Genomic DNA, 19,595 nt, shown 5'->3' with positions numbered 1-19,595 from the left:
ATCTTGAGTAACAGGATGAGTTCCTTCTAGGCAATTTGGTTTTCGAACTTCATTGAGTATTTTAAAGAATTCTTTATTTGCACATTTAGAGTTTTGAATTCTGTCTGAATAGTACCTTTTCTTAGCTTTTTTGATAGCCAACTTATATAATCTCTTAATTTTCTGTAGGGGAAGTTTGTCTTGTTTGGCCAGGTACGTTGCAGCTTTCTAATTTGTTGTTTTATGTCTTTTATTTCTATGTTTCTCCAAAGCACTTTTTTTCTTTTGTTCTGTTGTGTGGTTTTGAGTGGTATCAGGATGTCAAAAGCTTCCTGTAGCCACTCATATAGATGCTGTACAGAATTTATGGTTTCCAGATTTATACTGGATGTTAGTTGTGTTTCCAAGTGTTCCAAATTGAGTTTGTTCCACAGCAGATAGGTGGATGGATGTAAGGTAGTTTTAGGTGAGTCGCTTAGTGTTGTTTTATGTTGGAAATCAAGCAAGTGGTGTTCTGACCATGTGACTGGAGTTATAGTTTGAAAGGTAACTAGTTCAGTATTAGCAAAAATGACATCTAGGATATGTCCAGCGGTGTGTGTCGGATTGTGGACAATCTGATGCAGGTTCAATGCATCTAGGCGGGTTATTATTGTTTTTGGATGGGTCATATTGGTTTTATCAAAGCAAATGTTAAGGTCACCCAGAACGCATAGGTTGGAGTGTATTGTTAACAGGTTTAAAACTGTGTCTAGAAGTGCGTCTGGGAATGTTGCCTTGCTAGGTGGAGTTCTGTAAAGGAGTAGGAAGTTACAGGTGGAAGATGGTGTAGGATTGCATCTTGTTAGAAGAGCCTCACAATTCTTTATGGAGATGTCTTCAACTTTAGTTATATGTATTGTTTGCCTGAATACAACAGCTAGACCACTTCCTTTTTTGGCTATACGATTTTGGGTGATTATTTGATAGCCTATGAGGAAATATAAATTTTATGGTCAAGATATGTTCCCTAACGTGTACCCCACCGTCTCCATGTACGAGCTTAAAGTGCATGTAACTTCCCTCCTGTGCCAGCTATGAAGACGCAAATACATTTGCGTCCAACGTTAACATGTCCTCTTTCAGATCCACCCTGAATGGGTTGAATATTCCATTCCTAAGTATGCCTTGCCAACGTCTTTTTGTGGCGTACTTTACACGTTTTTCAGCTCTGGCGAAGTAGGCCCTAAATTCTGCCATCGAGCCTTTTTCTGCCTTCTGACTCTGAATGCCTCAGCCTGGGCCTGCCTCTGTACCCGTGACCTCTGCCTTACTCCCTGCGCGGCCAACGGCGCTTAGCTCAGCCTGTTGCCTGCCAAGACTGTATTCAACCTTCGAATTATCTGCTCCGCTCCTCAAAAAATACATTCCTGCCTACTAGTTTAAGTAAACATCCTTCCAGCTGCAGAGCAAAGGGCCCGGCCTCACTGTCTCCGTGCAAGTAATTCATAGCTCCTGTTACCATGGAAGGCCCATGCCCCCTCGCATCTCATGCAGACACGTAGACGCTTATACACGCACTCACAGTCAGTATAGAATAGCCTCTGCCCAAGAGACCTTTCCCTCTAGATAATATGGTTCCCAAACATCAGATATCAGATATGATATAGGAACAAGTTGATCTGACATGCCAGACTTCTGTCTCTTTCCTCTAGTGTAAATGTCAAGTCCCCTGCACCCTCCAGCTCCACGTCAATCACACGTCATGCAGCTGCGCGCGCATCCAAATTCCAGATTTCTGCTGACATTGCAAGATTCTGCTATGTACCCACCCACTTGTGACACTTTCATGTGACGTTTCTAGCACACACCTTTATGTTCACGCCTAGTTCACGCCTTCTGATTACGTATTGCTAACACGTGTGTGCTTTTATCTTGTTTCTCTCAGCTGTTACGCCTACTGTATTGGTTTCCATTATATGATTTAAGTATAAAAGTTATGTCTTGTCAATAAAGTATGCTCTATCCCTTCCTGAACCCCAGTGGTGTCAGAAACCCGATATCCGGTTCAAGAACCATTCCTTTTTAAGGAATAAAACCCCTAAGAACTCTAACACCACGGACTCTGCGTCTTTCTTTCCGATTGAGTTATTTTGTTTCTAGTACTTACCTGCATAGAAATTAGGACGGTAATTAAATATTTACCACATTATTTTGGCGCGCGAATAGGGACCCCTCCCCCACCTTACGCGCCGGTTGGTGCGTTGCAACCTTTGCCCCCTGCCATAAGTCAAGACGGACAATTACGCGTACCCGCAGGATTTCCTGTATCTCCCTCAGGCCTACGGAGGTGACGGAGACTGCGATCAGCACCCAGACGAGGCGGTGAGGAGTGCGGAGGATCCCGACCAGAGCCTAGCCGAAAGAAGCAAGGTCTGAGGTGTCAAGAGGCCCACCAGTTCCGAAGTATCCACGTGTCGAGTCGAGTCGAGTCCAGTCCGGTCCAGTCCAGTCGAGTTTTCCGAGGCCTTCTGTTCCGTGCTTCCCGGTGAGTACCATTGCTGGGGACGCATCTAGACGGGTGCATTATTATGTATCCGGTAAAGACGGGTTTGGGTACACAAACACGGTCTGCACTGTTTTAGACAGTGTATCTGTACTGTTTAGCAGTACATCAGGCATTCAAGTTCTCGCACTGTTCTCGACAGTGTATCTGTGCTGTTTAGCAGTACATCTAGTGTCAAGGGTAGTCATATGTGTTCAAAATGTTTTCATGTGATTAATGTCGTGGTATGAGTGATTGTTTAATGTACATTACTGTGTTTTTGTGTAACTAGCTGTGTTCAGAGTAAGTAACAAGTATCGAGTATCCAGTACTAAGTAACAAGATGCCGTTTTTCAATAAATTAAGACAGATAGGAACTAGGAAAGGGATACTAGAGGAAGAAATTCCTATTCCCCCTAGGGACACTCCTGGAAGTTTTATGTACCATAAGCATGGCTTAGATGCCATACTGTATCTAGATTTATGGGCCGATTATACCAAGCACCTAGAGGAGAGACACAGATGGCCCGTTACAGGAACATGGGATGCCGAGTGCATCATGAAAGTAGAAGAAGCGCTATGGAAAAAGAAAGCCAGACAATCTCAGAAAGATGCCATAGAGTTGTGGCGTAAAGAATCACATAAACGTGCCGAAAAAGCACTCCGAAAAGAAGACAGACATAGAGAAGAGTCGGATAAAGTCCGAGAAAACGAATTAGTTAATGAAGGGATCCGAGTAAAAGCAGAACAAGTAGACCGCATGCGAAACAATCTTGTAAATGGCATGTACTTTGTGGCCGAGGGTTTGCCTGAAGCCACTTCAGAAATACCGAAAGACCTGCCGCCGCCATTGGTTCCGACTAAAGTAAGTCACAGGACCACCAAAGACATATTCCTTGCTTCCTATCTAGACGATGTAGCTCCCGCTTACACCAATCCACGTGCCAACGTACCGCCTACTGACAGTGACGGAGGTGGCAACCCGCTCCGAGACAATGTCCAGCCATTGCCGCAACAAAGTTCACCCGTTCGACAGCCTGCTCCACCTGCTCCTCCACCTCCACCACTTCCCACATCTAAGATTAATATACCAAATCCGATTGCGCCTGATCCTAATAAGAGACAAGTTCAGGTACAGATACCGATTCCACAGACACACAATTTTCAAGCCTCCGCCACAGGAGGTGCGACAGGAGGTCTCCAGACCCCGCCACCAACACACAGATTGAACATTAGGGACATAATGAAGCAACGTACACCGCAAACACCAAGATTAGACATGCTTAAAGAACCCCTTCCCATTTGCAGATACGATCCAGTACCCGGTAAAGACGATAGAATGTTGTTAGCATCCCTACGTTTACGAAAAGTTACAGATTACCTAGTGTTATTTCCAGGAATGACTGAACACCTAGATAGAATATATCATTTAATCCAGACTGGGGAAAATCCTGAAAGTATTAGGGAGGCCCTGGCTCACCAGAAAGTTGACACTCAAGGTTGTATATTACGTTTCTTCATAAATTGCTTAATAAGAGAACGAGACAGGCCTGGAGTAGACCAGGAAGAGATGGAAGCACTAAACAGGTGGGGTCAAAATATAGCCGAAGGAAACCATGATAAACTGAATTGTATAGCAAGTATGTACAAGAAAATCAGAAAAGCAGTAATAGAAATACACGAAAAAGAACAAGAAAAAGAAAAAGAAAGTGACAGGAATGACTCCTCCGAGGAGGACGGACCTGAAGAACATGACACGGCTAAAGAAATGATAGCGTATGTGGGTAAGGGAAATTACCTTAGGAAAGGCATTCGTCCAGAAAGCAAGAGAGTTTTTCTCTCTGGTATATCAAAACCGAGTTCTCCTGAATATCTGTTTCAAGGTACCGATAAAAGTCTTCAAGAACGAATGGGGTATCATGTACTCAATTCTATGGATGAACAAGAACTAGCCCGGTCAGCAGTACTATGGGCTGACAATCCTAGCACATACAATGACGATACAGTAGCACAGACATTTCTGAACCTTTCCCCAGACGAGCAGAAATTAGCTGGTGTATACATGATTCAGCATCTCATCACGTTACACAGACAACAACATTCTGATCCAGGTCCCTTACCTGATACATTAGAAGCACTACTTATGAATAGATGGAGAGGCCTAAGTACCAAGTTAATTCAAATAATTCTAGAACAACGCCGCAGATATAACACTTTCTTAGGCCCACAATATGTTTCAGCTCCGCCCCCAGAAAGAAAAATGTTTCATTTTGACAGGCAGAATCCTTTACGAGAAGTACACCCAGTTATGAATGCCAATCATGCCTTGGAACGTGTGTTTGTGTACACACCTTTAACAAAGTTGGAATTGTTAGAAATGAAGAAACTAGTACCCTGTCATGATAAAGACCCTGCAGGTTTTCACCGAGAACTTAAAGACATGTTACTCATGGGAGATTACACGTATACGGATATTATGAAATTGTTAAAAGTACTGCTGCCCACCGGCATTTACGAGAAACTCAAGGAAAAAGAATGGGAGGTGGGAGATAAAAAGATTATTTGGACTGAAATAGAAGACGAGGAAAAAGGTCGTACTCCAGGGCTAGGCCTTGGGGACAAAGCTAAAGCATTACCAGGTTTAATAGTACAGGTTTTGCCAAGATTATTGACAACTAAAAAGGAAGACTGGGACGCAATCTCAGCCTGTAAACAGAAACACGATGAAGATACTAGTGATTTCTATTCAAGATTCGAGAAATGTTTCATTATTAATAGTGGCCTGAAACCAGGTAGCGAGTCATACCCACATCTTTTTGTAACAAAATTAGTTGAGAACTCCCTGACACAAGTTAAGAATCGTGTATATAAGGTTGAAAGTACATGGCAAGCAAATACGCCATCCCAGATGTTACAAATGTTACAATACCACCAGAACAGAATTAGAGAAGAACAGGATCACGAACAGAGACGTATGAAAGACACGAAAATGAAAATGTTAGTGGCCCAGTCGGTCCCAGCCGACGGTCAGAGAAAGGGTGCGACCCAGACAGGTAATTCAGCAGCCCCCGTTAAAGGGACATGCAACTATTGCAAACAGCCAGGTCACTACGTACATGAATGTCCAGTCCTGAAACACAATATAGCAACAGGTAAAACTAAAGAAAGACCGCGTCAGCCTAGACAAGACCAGGTCCAGCAACAGACTTCCCAGAATACACAGCCTATGCATGCTCCACCACATACAGTACAGACCGCAGCGGTATCACAGCCACAGCCACAGCCTATTGCCGCTACGCAGCAAGTTTCACGGCAGATGAGCCAGTATGCCCAATCTGATTATCCCGATTATCAGCGATACACATGAAACAGCCTAGAGAGGGAGGTTGGCTTGCCTCTTATTGAGATTCCTGTAGATCAAGAGGGTCCTTATGTACACAGTCAAGTATTGGGAAAAGACAGAAAGTTTTTAATTGACACAGGGGCAAGCCGCACAACAATCAGCCATGATGAAGTCCCAGGGGCACCCCTCTCAGGCTCACAGAATGTTTCCCTTGGTTTTTCAGGACAGCCTATTGTAAATGAAGTATCGAAACCAGTCCCCCTAGCAGTAGGTCCATTATCACGCGTTACAGACTTGTTACTCACGAAATCATGTCCAGAAAACTTGTTAGGTATCAAGACATTGAAGGCTCTAGGAGCTGTGATATGTTGTTGTCCGGGAGGAGTTAGACTTTTTCTACGTGACTTTAAGGGTCACTATGTATTACGAGAGTTTGATGTCAGATTGAAAAATGTACCGAAACACCTGTGGGCACAAGGCCCAACCGACGTAGGTTGCATGCACATCACACCATACCGTGTTACACTCAAACCAGGAGTTGTTTTACCACGAATCAGACAATACAAGTTACCACCCGATGCTGTAGTGGCTTTACTGGAAATCATTGAAGAGCTCATTGCCCAAGGAGTGGTCGTAGAAACCGACTCCAATATCTGTAATTCCCCTATCATTCCGATTCTTAAACGTACTGATCCCAATGCACCGCCAGTATATCGGCTGGTGATTGATTTACGAGAACTGAATAAATGCATTGTTCCACAGTATCCTGTGGTTCCCGACATCTCATCCTTATTGACTGCTATTGATTCAGAAGCGACGTTCTTTACTGTAATTGATCTCAAGAACGCCTTCTTCAGTGTACCCATTGATCCAGAGAGCCAATATCTCTTCGGATTCAGTTTAAATGGACGAAGTTTCAAATTTTCACGCGCACCTCAAGGATTCACAGAAAGCCCCAGCATCTATAGCCAAGCACTGAAAAGACAACTTGATTGTATCCAAATGCCAGTTAACACTGCCTTACTACAGTACGTCGATGATCTGCTGATCACCGCATGAAGTGAACCCGAATGCGAACAAGCATCACTGACAGTTTTACATTTTCTGGCCGACAAGGGACACAAGGTGTCTCCTTCGAAGCTACAATTCTGTGTTCAGCAAGTTGTGTACCTGGGTCACTTGCTGTCCAAAGTGGGGAGACAGCTCACTCCTGATCGCATCCAGTTAATTGTAAACATGCCACAACCCCAGACACAAAAGGAAGTGCGGGCCTTTATAGGCCTCACCTCGTACTGCAGACAATGGATTCCTCAGTATGCATTTCTAGCTAAGCCACTCATTCAGTTGACAACACAGGAGGCAGCGACTTCGACTGCCCTCCCTTGGACACAGGAACATACACAGGCCTTTGAGGAATTAAAGAAAGCTTTATGTCAAGCACCAGTTTTAGCGACACCATGTTACAGCAAACCTTTTACACTTTTTGTTACAGAACGTGATGGTACAGCGTTGTCTGTCCTCACTCAAGATCAAGCAGGTTCACATAAGCCTTGTGCTTATTTTTCAAGTACATTGGATTCAGTGGCCCAGGCTCTGCCTGCGTGCTTAAAATCAGTTGCAGCGACAGCCCTAGCAATCAGACAAAGCGACTCAATAGTATTAGGACATCCATTGACAGTACAAGTTCCACATTCTGTAGAGGTCCTTCTAAACCGAACACAGACTCAACACCTGACTATAGCACGACTGACAGGTTATGAATTGACGCTATTCCAGCCACACATAGAAATCAGACGCTGTAACATTCTAAATCCTGCAACATTGTTACCTTTGATTATGACAGATTCAGCCCCGCATGATTGTATAGAGATCATTAATGCAGTAACAAAGCCCCGACAAGACTTAACAGATGTTCCACTGACAAATCCAGACCTGACACTTTACGTGGACGGTTCATGTATGAGAACAAACACAGGAGAATTGGTGGCCGCGTATGCAGTGACCACTGAAACTGAAGTCAAGGAAACACACCGTATTAATACTCTGTCCGCTCAAGCAGCAGAGTTTATCGCTCTGACCCAAGCCTGTATACTAGCCAAGAACAGAAATGTTAACATATACACAGATTCACGTTATGCTTTCGGAGTCGTACACGACTTCGGAGTGTTATGGCAAGAACGAGGTTTCTTGACCTCTCACGGTGCCAAGATTCAACACGGTCCCCTTATTCAAGCACTGTTAGAAGCAATACATCTGCCTTCAGGCATATCTATCATGAAGTGTAAAGCACATACTAAAGTTACAGACTCTATTTCCCAGGGTAACGACCTGGCAGACCAAACAGCAAAACATACAGCATTGACTCACACCCAGACAACTGATGTGACAAAGACAATAGTGCCGACACATTGTATGACAGTTAGGGATCCCACACTAGATGTAATCGATATTCAGACACATGCCACTCCAGATGAAATCAAGAAATGGACTGAACTAGGAGGGATCCAGACAGATCAAGGATGGATGACGAAGGGGAAATCTACATGGTTTCTCCCCGACTCTATGGTTCAAGTCATAATAAATACAGCACATAGTCCAGCACACCTAGGAGAAAAAGCGATGTTAGACAGTTTACAGAATCTCTGGTACAACAAACATTTACGAGCAGCCGCAAAACAGAAAGTGCGTACTTGCATGATCTGTTGTCAGTTCAATCCAGGTAAAAGCGTCCCTGTAGAGCAAGGTGGATTTCATCCTCCCGATCACCCTTTTGAAGTCCTCCAGATGGATTATATCCAGATGGACCATTGTCGAGGATTCAAGTACGTCCTCGTAGTTGTTTGTGCACTTTCCCGTTGGACCGAAGCATATCCAGTCCCAGATTACACTGCCCCGACCACTGCCAAGCAGCTGGTTCGTGAATTCTTCCCACGGTACGGCTTGCCTCGTATCGTGTACTCAGATAACGGACAGCCATTCTCATCCGAGCTCATGAAGCAGGTTTCACTTCTGCTAGGATACCAGTGGAAATTCCATTGCGTCCGACATCCCGAGGCAGCTGGCCTTGTAGAAAGGCACAATCAGACACTGAAGACACGTCTAGCCAAAATATGTAAAGAGAAAGGGGTCGACTGGATAGTCGCCCTGCCAGTTGCACTATTCTACATGAGAATGGTCCCCCATTCGAGATCAGGACTATCCCCGTATGAGGTGGTCTTTGGCCGACCACCAAATATGTGGGGGACGCCCATGCCTAAGAAAATAACCGATGTTGACTGTAATATGCTGACAGATTACCTTGCCTCCTTGATGTCTGCACTCCAATCATGTTGTTCACAGGTTGCCGCAGCCTTTCCCGACAACACTGATGTGAAGCCACACGATGTCCGTCCTGGTGATACTGTCCTGATACGAAATTTCGATAGGAGGAGTCCGCTGGAGCCCCGTTGGCAGGAGCCGAAGCTCGTCCTTCTGACCACGAGGACTGCAATCAAGGTGGAGGGCCGAAAGGGGTGGATCCATACGAGTCATATTAAAAAGTGTAATGAACTGTTGCCAGACACTGACTCTTCCACCCCCTCAAAGGACTGCCCCGATTCTAGTGACTTTGAAGTTTCCAAGAGAGAGAAAACTCCGCAAGAGGAGTATAAATCCAAGTTACGGTCTAGCAAGTCAGACAGTTTAATTGTTTAAGTCCTCCCCTAGGTGAATCGGTTAAATTAGTTTCTGACATGTATCCCCTATACCGAGATAGAGAGAGAGAGAGACAACTCAAGAAACGTGCATATTGTAAATCACTTCGTAGTCACTGTATAGTGACATTATTGGTTATGTTTTTTCTAAGCCTTCTGATTATTGCTGCCAGTATATTGTTGCATATATATTACCCTATCTTCAAGCGTACCCAATCTGCTTACAATGTCACTGCCGAACATTCTTTTAGTGAATTACCCCCACATGAGTTATCTTACAGACTTGCGCTGCGTAACAACACATTCATTAGTATGTTACATCACTCCCATCAGACTAATAATGCTACAAACTGTTGGATATGTGGCCGACTCCCTCCCTATCAGAAATACAAGGGAGTTCTGCCTCTCTTTCCATACCCGTTCACTCACAATGGCTCATGTGGAGCATGGTTTAGATTAATTAATTCTTTAGACTCTGATATTGCTGTTTTCGAAGGAAGTTGGGTTTGGGGAAACCTGAACTTAGTTCTGCTTAACGTATGTTACCCTGACAAGAAGGGACTTCCCACTAGTACAGGAACTGATCTAGAAAATGAAGTATATGGATTAGGTAATTATACAATTAACCTCATGATTCTTACTGTTGAATCCGAAGCCGCACCAGTTCTCCCTGCTATGTCAGTATTACCAGTCACGGGTGACTTATGTGTCAGAAAGAAGGGTTCAGTACACTTAGGTCATAGTAAATGTACTACTGTGGTCGAATTCAGCGATCAAGACAGGTCTACATTTAGAGCTACTCGTCATTCCTACTTTGTTTGTGGCCATACCGCATACATACGCTTACCTCCAGATTGGGATGGTACCTGTTACATTGCATTCCTTCTGCCACCTGTTTTCCTAGCCCCTCCTGATTATCACAGAAATACAAATCTAGTAACGAATAGACTCCGAAGAGATCTCCCGATTGTCGACTATACTGAAACGGCATGGGAGCAATACACAGATTTCAATAAAGGTTTCTTCCCCTACTTAGGTACTGTCTTTAATAGTAAACTGATACGAAAATTAACTAGAACCCTCGAAGCAGTAGTGAATGAAACTACTTCCGCTCTAGGCAACTTAACAGAGGAGCAATCTGCCATGCGGGTTGTTGTTCTCCAAAATCGTCTTGTTATTGACGTCATCCTAGCAGATAGGGGCGGAGCCTGTAAGGTCATCGGGTCGAGTTGCTGTGTTTTCATTCCAGAAAACGCGCCAACAGTATATAAAGCTATCACACGTCTTCATAAAATTGCAAGTTTGATACATCAGAATCCAGGCACCTGGACTTGGTCCGGTTGGTTCTGGACAACGTTGACCGCTTGGGGATGGAAGATCCTATCCTTCCTAGGCATTGCCCTTCTCATAGTATTCAGTTGCTGCCTGTGCCTACAATGTGGGCCAGCGATTTGTGGTCTGTGCGCCACATCATGTATTCCGCATTCAAGTTTCCACTCAAAACGCGAAAAGAAGAAAGAAGAGCAAATGATGTTACATGAACAGACTGATCGATTCATGAGGATCGATAGATCATGAAGGGTCCGTAGGGAACAAGGAGGGAATGAGGAAATATACATTTTATGGTCAAGATATGTTCCCTAACGTGTACCCCACCGTCTCCATGTACGAGCTTAAAGTGCATGTAACTTCCCTCCTGTGCCAGCTATGAAGACGCAAATACATTTGCGTCCAGCGTTAACATGTCCTCTTTCAGATCCACCCTGAATGGGTTGAATATTCCGTTCCTAAGTATGCCTTGCCAACGTCTTTTTGTGGTGTACTTTACACGTTTTTCAGCTCTGGCGAAGTAGGCCCTAAATTCTGCCATCGAGCCTTTTTCTGCCTTCTGACTCTGAATGCCTCAGCCTGGGCCTGCCTCTGTACCCGTGACCTCTGCCTTACTCCCTGCGCGGCCAACGGCGCTTAGCTCAGCCTGTTGCCTGCCAAGACTGTATTCAACCTTCGAATTATCTGCTCCGCTCCTCAAAAAATACATTCCTGCCTACTAGTTTAAGTAAACATCCTTCCAGCTGCAGAGCAAAGGGCCCGGCCTCACTGTCTCCGTGCAAGTAATTCATAGCTCCTGTTACCATGGAAGGCCCATGCCCCCTCGCATCTCATGCAGACACGTAGACGCTTATACACGCACTCACAGTCAGTATAGAATAGCCTCTGCCCAAGAGACCTTTCCCTCTAGATAATATGGTTCCCAAACATCAGATATCAGATATGATATAGGAACAAGTTGATCTGACATGCCAGACTTCTGTCTCTTTCCTCTAGTGTAAATGTCAAGTCCCCTGCACCCTCCAGCTCCACGTCAATCACACGTCATGCAGCTGCGCGCGCATCCAAATCTCAGATTTCTGCTGACATTGCAAGATTCTGCTATGTACCCACCCATTGTGACACTTTCATGTGACGTTTCTAGCACACACCTTTATGTTCACGCCTAGTTCACGCCTTCTGATTACGTATTGCTAACACGTGTGTGCTTTTATCTTGTTTCTCTCAGCTGTTACGCCTACTGTATTGGTTTCCATTATATGATTTAAGTATAAAAGTTATGTCTTGTCAATAAAGTATGCTCTATCCCTTCCTGAACCCCAGTGGTGTCAGGAACCCGATATCCGGTTCAAGAACCATTCCTTTTTAAGGAATAAAACCCCTAAGAACTCTAACACCACGGACTCTGCGTCTTTCTTTCCGAGTGAGTTATTTTGTTTCTAGTACTTACCTGCATAGAAATTAGGACGGTAATTAAATATTTACCACACCTAGAGGAATGGCTTCATGCAGGACTGGAGCCATATCCTCTCCCAACCATGATTCGGTTATGAATAGTATGTCTGGTTTTGCATCGGTGAGAAGGTCGTAGATGTGATGCTTGTTTTTAGAGAGGGATCGAGCATTTATTAGTAGACAGTGTAGAGAGTGGCCTTTGGTGATAGTGGGACTTTGTTTTGTAGAAGAGTGATCAGTATTGTGTGGGTGTGTAGCAGGTGTGTATTTAGTGCTGGTATTAGCTGTATTAGGATAGCAATCGTGTAGCTGTTCTGTATCGTGTTCCTCATCCAGCATGCTATGAAGACATTTTGATGGGTCTGCATGTGTATGTGTTGGAGATGGTGTTTGAGAGTGAGTTGGAGTGCTGTGTTGCTTTTGTGGTGTAACATTGTTGTGAGGTAGACTTGGGAAAGCAAAGTTGTGAGGTGTGGCATGTTGCTTATATTTTTTGTGTGTGTTTAAGGTGGAAGGTGTATGAGTCAGGGGAGGTGGTACAGCATGTGGGTCATGTAGTAATGTTCTACATTGTCGAATGGATGAGAGGCGGTTAGAAGAGAGGTGCTGTATTGCTGTATCTGTGTTGGGTGTGGTGGAAGAGTGAAAGCTTGACATTGGAGTTTGTTTCTTTGTGTGGTTTGAAAGGTGGGTATATGTATATATTTTGTGATGGTAAGTATTATGAGGTGTTGTGCTCTGAAGATCTTCTTGTGCTGGTGTGTGTGATATGTTTTGCTTTTGAGGTGTAGTGAAAAGGGGTGCTGATGTATATGTTTCATGCACTGGATTTGGTGGTTAATATTGTTTGTGAGAGGAGGTTGTGACGTAGAGGGGGTGGTGATGTGTTTATGTGTAGAGTGTATGTTGTGTGTAGGAGGGAATGAAGTAGAGGTGAGAGTGTTTATCTTAGACTGAAAGAGGCTGACAGTTCTTTCTTGATAACCGCAGCCGCCCCTCCTCCTCTTTTCCCAGCGGGTCTATCAGCCTGCAAAACCTTTAGCACCATTGACAAACAATCAATAAAAACATCTTGTCTACCCGCATGGGAGTTTTATTTTATTTTTATTTATAGAGTTTTATATAGCACAAACAAGACCAATTCTGGTACCAGCGTGCTGTTACCAGAGTAAAATAGCATAAGATGTATAAGAGTAATATATAAAGTCATAGGGCGATATTGGAGCGCCATACAATGGAAATTAACATATAGTATGCACAAATAATACAAAGATACAAAGGGTAATATCTCATACGTTGTGTTTAAGTGAAGATCAGCTAAGGCAAAAATTGATAGAGCCATCACAGTAACAAATGAGAGTCAGACAAAATGAAGGAAAGTGTCAGGAAACAAACGGAGTCAAGGTGGTACGGTAAATGCATCAGAGAGGAAGGAGACCATTCAGTAGTATAATTTTTACTTCGTTTTTTATTAGGGTAATTAAAGGGTTGATCCTTTTTGTAGATAGCTTATTTTCTAGGTCCAGAAGAATCGCAGGGTTAATATACCAGTAGCGAGAAACATGTTGACCCACACACTTTAATAAGGACACACACGCACGAAAACTATCCGTGATAGCGCCTTGTTACACTGGTTTTAATTAGGACAGGAGACCCCCAGAATAAAGTTAGGTCCTTCTAGGTACTCCCAGTCCTATTTTACTTCACTTCACTGTATCTACACCACAACGGTCCCACACTCGCACTTCACCATATGGCAGTTGGATAGAAGATCTCTGACAAAGAGCCCCTTTTTAGGGAGCCCGTTGGGGATTGCACCGCCGCCCCAACGAGGAGCAGCCCAGATGATGAAGCATGTCACCTGAAAGGGTGTGTGAGGGCATTATGATCCAACAAATGGATCCCCACTATTGCCCTTTCTAGGGTACAGTGAGATCCAGCCACCTGGTGTCTCCAACCAGCTTTGTTTTTAAGAGGAACAGCATATAACCCCCTTTTTGTACTTAAAGCAGGATACACACAATCACAGAGTAGGGAAGACAGACACACCTCTTGTAGCGAGTGACACAGGTACCGCTGTTCTGAGTAAAGGATCTTAGCCAGCAATGAGCCAGCAGAGGCAGCAGTGTCAGTGCCTGAGTACCCCCGTACCGTGCCGAACACACATGGGTGGGGCACATGCTACCAGTGAGCTGGTAAAATGGCTGAGGTCAGGGGGTGGAGCCCTGAGCTCCATCGCACCAACCAAAGATCCTTAAAATTATCCAGCTCCCCATTGACGCAATTTACGTTCCAGATAGACTACCCGCCGTTGAAAAGTTGCCACGTCAAGTATACCCAGCCTCGACTCTCCTGGCTTCTGCCTGGTCGACGCGACAGCTACGGAAATGCGGCAGGGCGCAGGGCCGCTGATCCCCGTGCCGGAGTAGTGAGCGAGGCAAGGCTGCGTCCCTGTGCGTGCAGCAGTGAGAGGTGTTGTCGGTCCGGATCCTCGCGGCTCTAGAGCCGGGCTCGAGCGAGCACAAGTGCAGACTGAGGTGCTGCGGAGGAAGCCCGGGCCTGCCACTGCGGGGAAACGGAGGGCACTACACAATCTGCCAGGTGACGCAATCTTCCAGGTGGACGATGAGAGATGATCCCCTCCCCCCCTTTCTGAGAGAGTGAGGCGGCTGGCATTGATAAGGGACTCCCGAGGCAGTTTTGAGCGGAGGGACAGTGCAGAGGCAGAAATCTGTACTGAGGGGCCCAGAGGTGGCGGATTGCTGCTTGCAGCCATAACGGAGGAGACACAGGCTGCAGGACGTGTGGTGCTGATATTTTGAATGTTGCTAAGAGGGCCTGAAACACCAACAGACACGAGGCCATAGGTGGTGGGTGCACATAGCGGCTTGCCTGAGCCTTGCAGAAACCGGTAGTGGGAGTGGAGTGCTAATCGGCACAGCTGTGGGGTCCCTGAACCCAGGGTTGACTGGCAGCTAAGACACAGACAACCATTGCGGAGCTGAGAGGTCTGCTCAGTGGGGGGCCTCAGGCTTGTACAGCACTGTACCTACAAATGCTGCCACTGGGCCTGCAAGCGCAGAGTCTTTAGCCCGGGCGGACCGGTCACTCTGAGCGTACCTAGAAGCCCCACGTGCTGCAGCTGGAATCCGAGAGGGGTGCAGGCACACCAGGGTGCGGCGGACTACTGCTGGCGCTGTTTGGGGACAAGGTCAGGCGGGCAAGGCCGGAGATCATGGTGGAGCCACCCCGGTTGAGAGTCGCCAAGCACCACAATCAGTGATTCACCTGCAGATACTTTGCGGCCATTTCTGGCCTCAGAGGAGTTGAGAGGGCCGGGTACAGCGCTGTACTCTTATCTGCTGGACTGGCCTTGTGGTCCGTTGCCGCGACGGCGGGAGGTACGAGCTACGCAGCTGGCGGCTTGCTATTAATGGGGTCCCCCGTTCCGCCTGGGCATGACTACTCCACATAAGAAGCAGCGATGGGCAAAACGGACAGAGACCAGTCCAAGCTGACCTTTGAACAGAAGCGCTCTAAGTCGCACAACCCCACCTGGGAGGAAGCCAGCAGACCCACACCTCCTGCAGAAGACGAGCAGGACATTTCAAAGTCTGCTGCTGTCAATGAAGAAGGGATTGCTGAGCGGCATCTCTTCCCTGCGCAGAAAAATGTACGCCCTTTCCTACAGAATGGATAGAATGGGGGAACGGCTGGACAAGCATGCGGAGAGGCTCGACATGTCCGAGCGACGACTCATGGAAGTTGAAGAGGCACAGACAACTCTGGACATGAATCATAAAAAACTGGGCAGGCTTATGCTGGTACTGTAGGACAAAACAGAGGACTTGGAGGCCCGCTCGAGACGCTGCAACCTACGTATCACGGGCCTACCGGAGACGACACAAACTGGGAACATGGAGCGTTTTATAGAGAAGCTGTTGGTAGACTTATTAGGAGCAGAGGTGTTCTCGAACATGTTTGTGGTTGAGAGAGCGCATCGTTCCTTGGGACCCCATCCCCAGCCAGGAGCCCTACCATGTCCCATTATAGCAAAACTCTTAAATTACCGTGACAGAGACTCTACATGTGGCGAGGGACAAACAAACGCTACAGTACGAAGGGTCGAATATTTCACTATATCCGGATTTCACTGCTCGAGTACAAGAGGCACATCGACAATTTATCCCCATGAAGAAGCAGTTGCGGGAGATGGAATTAGACTACGCAATGCTGTACCCAGCCAAGCTGAGGGTGAACCGGAAGGGACTTTCCCATATCTTCACTGACCCGAAGGCCCTACAGAAGGCGTTTAAAGACTGGAGCAGGGAACAACAAAAGAGCCCGGAGTGACAGCTCCTAGATGAAGCTGCTGGGGGATCACTGGAAGAACAAGACTGAGCCCAGTCCAGAGACATTCAAGCGATAAGTAGCATGTGGGCTGGGGGGGAGGGGGGGAAGGGGAGATTAGGTGGGATTGTGTATATTGCTTTGTTGATGCGGACTTCTACTAACACTTTAACACACGTATCTTTTGAAAGACTACTCACAGTATATAGGCATACGGTTTTTGGAATGTAATTAGGTAAACCTATCTTGGCCTTGGTGTGGATCGCAGAATTTGTAAAGTAGGATACGCGACTAGATATTGTCTATGACAACAGGTTGAGGGGTATCACTCTGTCATGTGTTGCTGTGAATTGTGGTGGGGTAATGGGGGTGATGCTAGAAGTCGGTGCGTGGAGGTCAAGACAGGGGAGCGCTAGCATTGAGTTGGCAGTTTTGTATAGAGCGACCTCCGCCCACAAGTGAATAACACTGCTACTGTTACTAAGTTGGGGGAGGGAGGGGGGAGGTGTGGGAAATCCCTATAAGGGATACTGCGCGACCGAGTTGTGGGTGGTCAGCCATGGGTGGTGGGAGGGGACGGGGATAATGTTTTTGGTTGGGAGATTAGAAAGGTCGTCATATTGTTGCATACTGCACAGTACATGTGTCAATTTTAAGACACAGGATGCCATGATGGTAATGACTAGAGAGGCCACTGGCCAGAGACCTGTGGATTCCCTGAGAGTGATAACGTGGATTATGAGGGGTCACAATGATCATTGCAAGTTGCGCAAAGTGCTGAACTATCTCACTAGACATTCTGTAGATATTGCCTTCCTGCAGGAGACGCACCTTCCACTGCAGAGCCCAATGATGCACTCCAGGGGCCTAGTGGGAAACGTTCATGCCGTGGGTTTCACTACTCACGTAAGGGAAGTAATGACATGGGTTAATCCCAGGTCCGACTATAAGCTATGTCTGCTGGTGGCAGACACGGGCGGCAGGTTTGTGATTTCCAGCTGTCAGGGCAGGGGGCTTGACTTACTACTGGTTAAAGTCTACGGCCCTAACTATGACTGCCCGGAGTTTTTCGCCACTTTGTCTGGCACTATTAGCGGACATGGGATAGCACAAATACTTTGGGGAGGTGACTTCAACCTGGTCAGGAATTGTGGCTTAGACAGATAAGGAGGCCCGTTGAGGAGGCCAGCGTCGGCAGTTAGAGCTGTAGATAGGGATATGATCAGCATAGACCTTATTGATGTATGGAGGGAACTTTACCCTTTGGAGGGTGGCTTCACACACTACTCTGCTTACAACAATCTACATACATGTGTTGATTATTGGCTTGTCTCATCGCCCCTCAAATCCCAGATCTGTTCTTGTTGGGTCCTGCCGCGCACTTTGTCGGATAACTCCCCTGTCCTACTGGTCTTGTCTACCCCTAAGAAGACTATCCCTCCGTTCACATGGCATTTCTCCCCCTATTAGACCCCCTTTTTAAAGAAACGACAGCTAAAGCGATAGAGACATTTTTTGCCGTTAATATAGGATCTGTTGACAGTTTCCAGATGGTATGGGAGGCTTTTAAAGTGTACATTAGAGGGACGACCATGTCTAAAACTCCGGGGTGCTTCAGGACATTCGACAGACTGTTGATGCTGGATCGCAAATTGGGTGAGCTGGAAGCCAGTCAGCAGTCCAGGATGGATCGGAAGCACACAGAGGAGATGAAGGTGTTGTTGGAAGAATATCACGAGGCAGCAGACAGCGAAGTGCAGCATTTGGGGAAATATGTCATGGCACGCACGTACTGAGAGGGCGATAGGCCAGGATCCGTGCTCGCTAATATGTTGAAAGCTAAACAAGGCAAGACCTCCGTTACCGCGATTCGACTGGAGGAGGGTGAACTACTCACTGAGGAAGTGGATATTGCTAATAGATTTAAACAATATTATTCTGGTCTGAACACTTCCCGCCTGACGGACATGGATGGGGAAATATTAGATTATCTGGAGCACATTAAGCTGCCCTTTTTAACTTACACACACACAGGGAGCTCCTATCTCTCCCTATATAAAAATACGAGATTCTTGATGCACTGTCGGGAATGAAGGCGAATAGCGCCCCAGGGACAGATGGACTCACAGTGAACTTTTATAAGACCTTCAGAGATCTTCTGATCCCGCGCATTGCTGTGTTGTTTGACGACATGTGTGTAACGGGACAGATGCTGCAGTCACTGAGGGAAGCCATTTTAGTAGCCATACCCAAATCAGGTAAACCCCCGGAGGAATATGGTTCTTACCGTCCACTGTCATTGCTAAACGTAGACACTAAGTTGTTTGCGAAAATTTTAGTTACCCGTCTGGCCCTTTTGACCCCGGAACTAGTCGCTCCGGAACAGGCAGGGTTCATCCCCGACAGAAACCTTACTTATAATTTGCGCACGGTTTTCAGCACAATGCAACATGTTCGACAGGACACAAAAGCTGTTGCTGTCTTCTTGGACATGGAGAAGGCTTTCGACTCGGTAGAGTGGCCCTTTATGCGGCACATGTTGACTAGAATGGGACTCGGTCCTGTCCTACTGCAAATGATCGGGGTGTTATACAATGCCCCTACAGCACGCATCCGGCTGGTTGCTATTCCCATCACTAGATGAACGCGCCAGGGCTGTCCTCTGTCACCGGCGTTATATGCATTAATTGCGGAGCCCTTGGCGTGTGCTCTCAGGGAATACCACAGTCACGGGGGGCGTCTGTTTTCCCACCTATGAAATTGTAGTGTCGACGTATGCGGATGACACCCTGCTCTCCGTCAGGGACCCCGAAAGCAATCTCTCCCCGGTCTTACGGTAGGTGGTACACTTTGGGGAGCTATCTGGGTTGAAGGTTAACTGGTCTAAGTCTATTGCCTTTCGGCTAACCCCTTCCACTCTACC

The sequence above is a fragment of the Lissotriton vulgaris genome, chromosome 8 (assembly GCF_964263255.1).
Source record: "Lissotriton vulgaris chromosome 8, aLisVul1.2, whole genome shotgun sequence".
In the NCBI taxonomy this organism is placed as follows: Eukaryota; Metazoa; Chordata; class Amphibia; order Caudata; family Salamandridae; genus Lissotriton; species Lissotriton vulgaris.
This window is presented reverse-complemented; position numbering follows the sequence as displayed.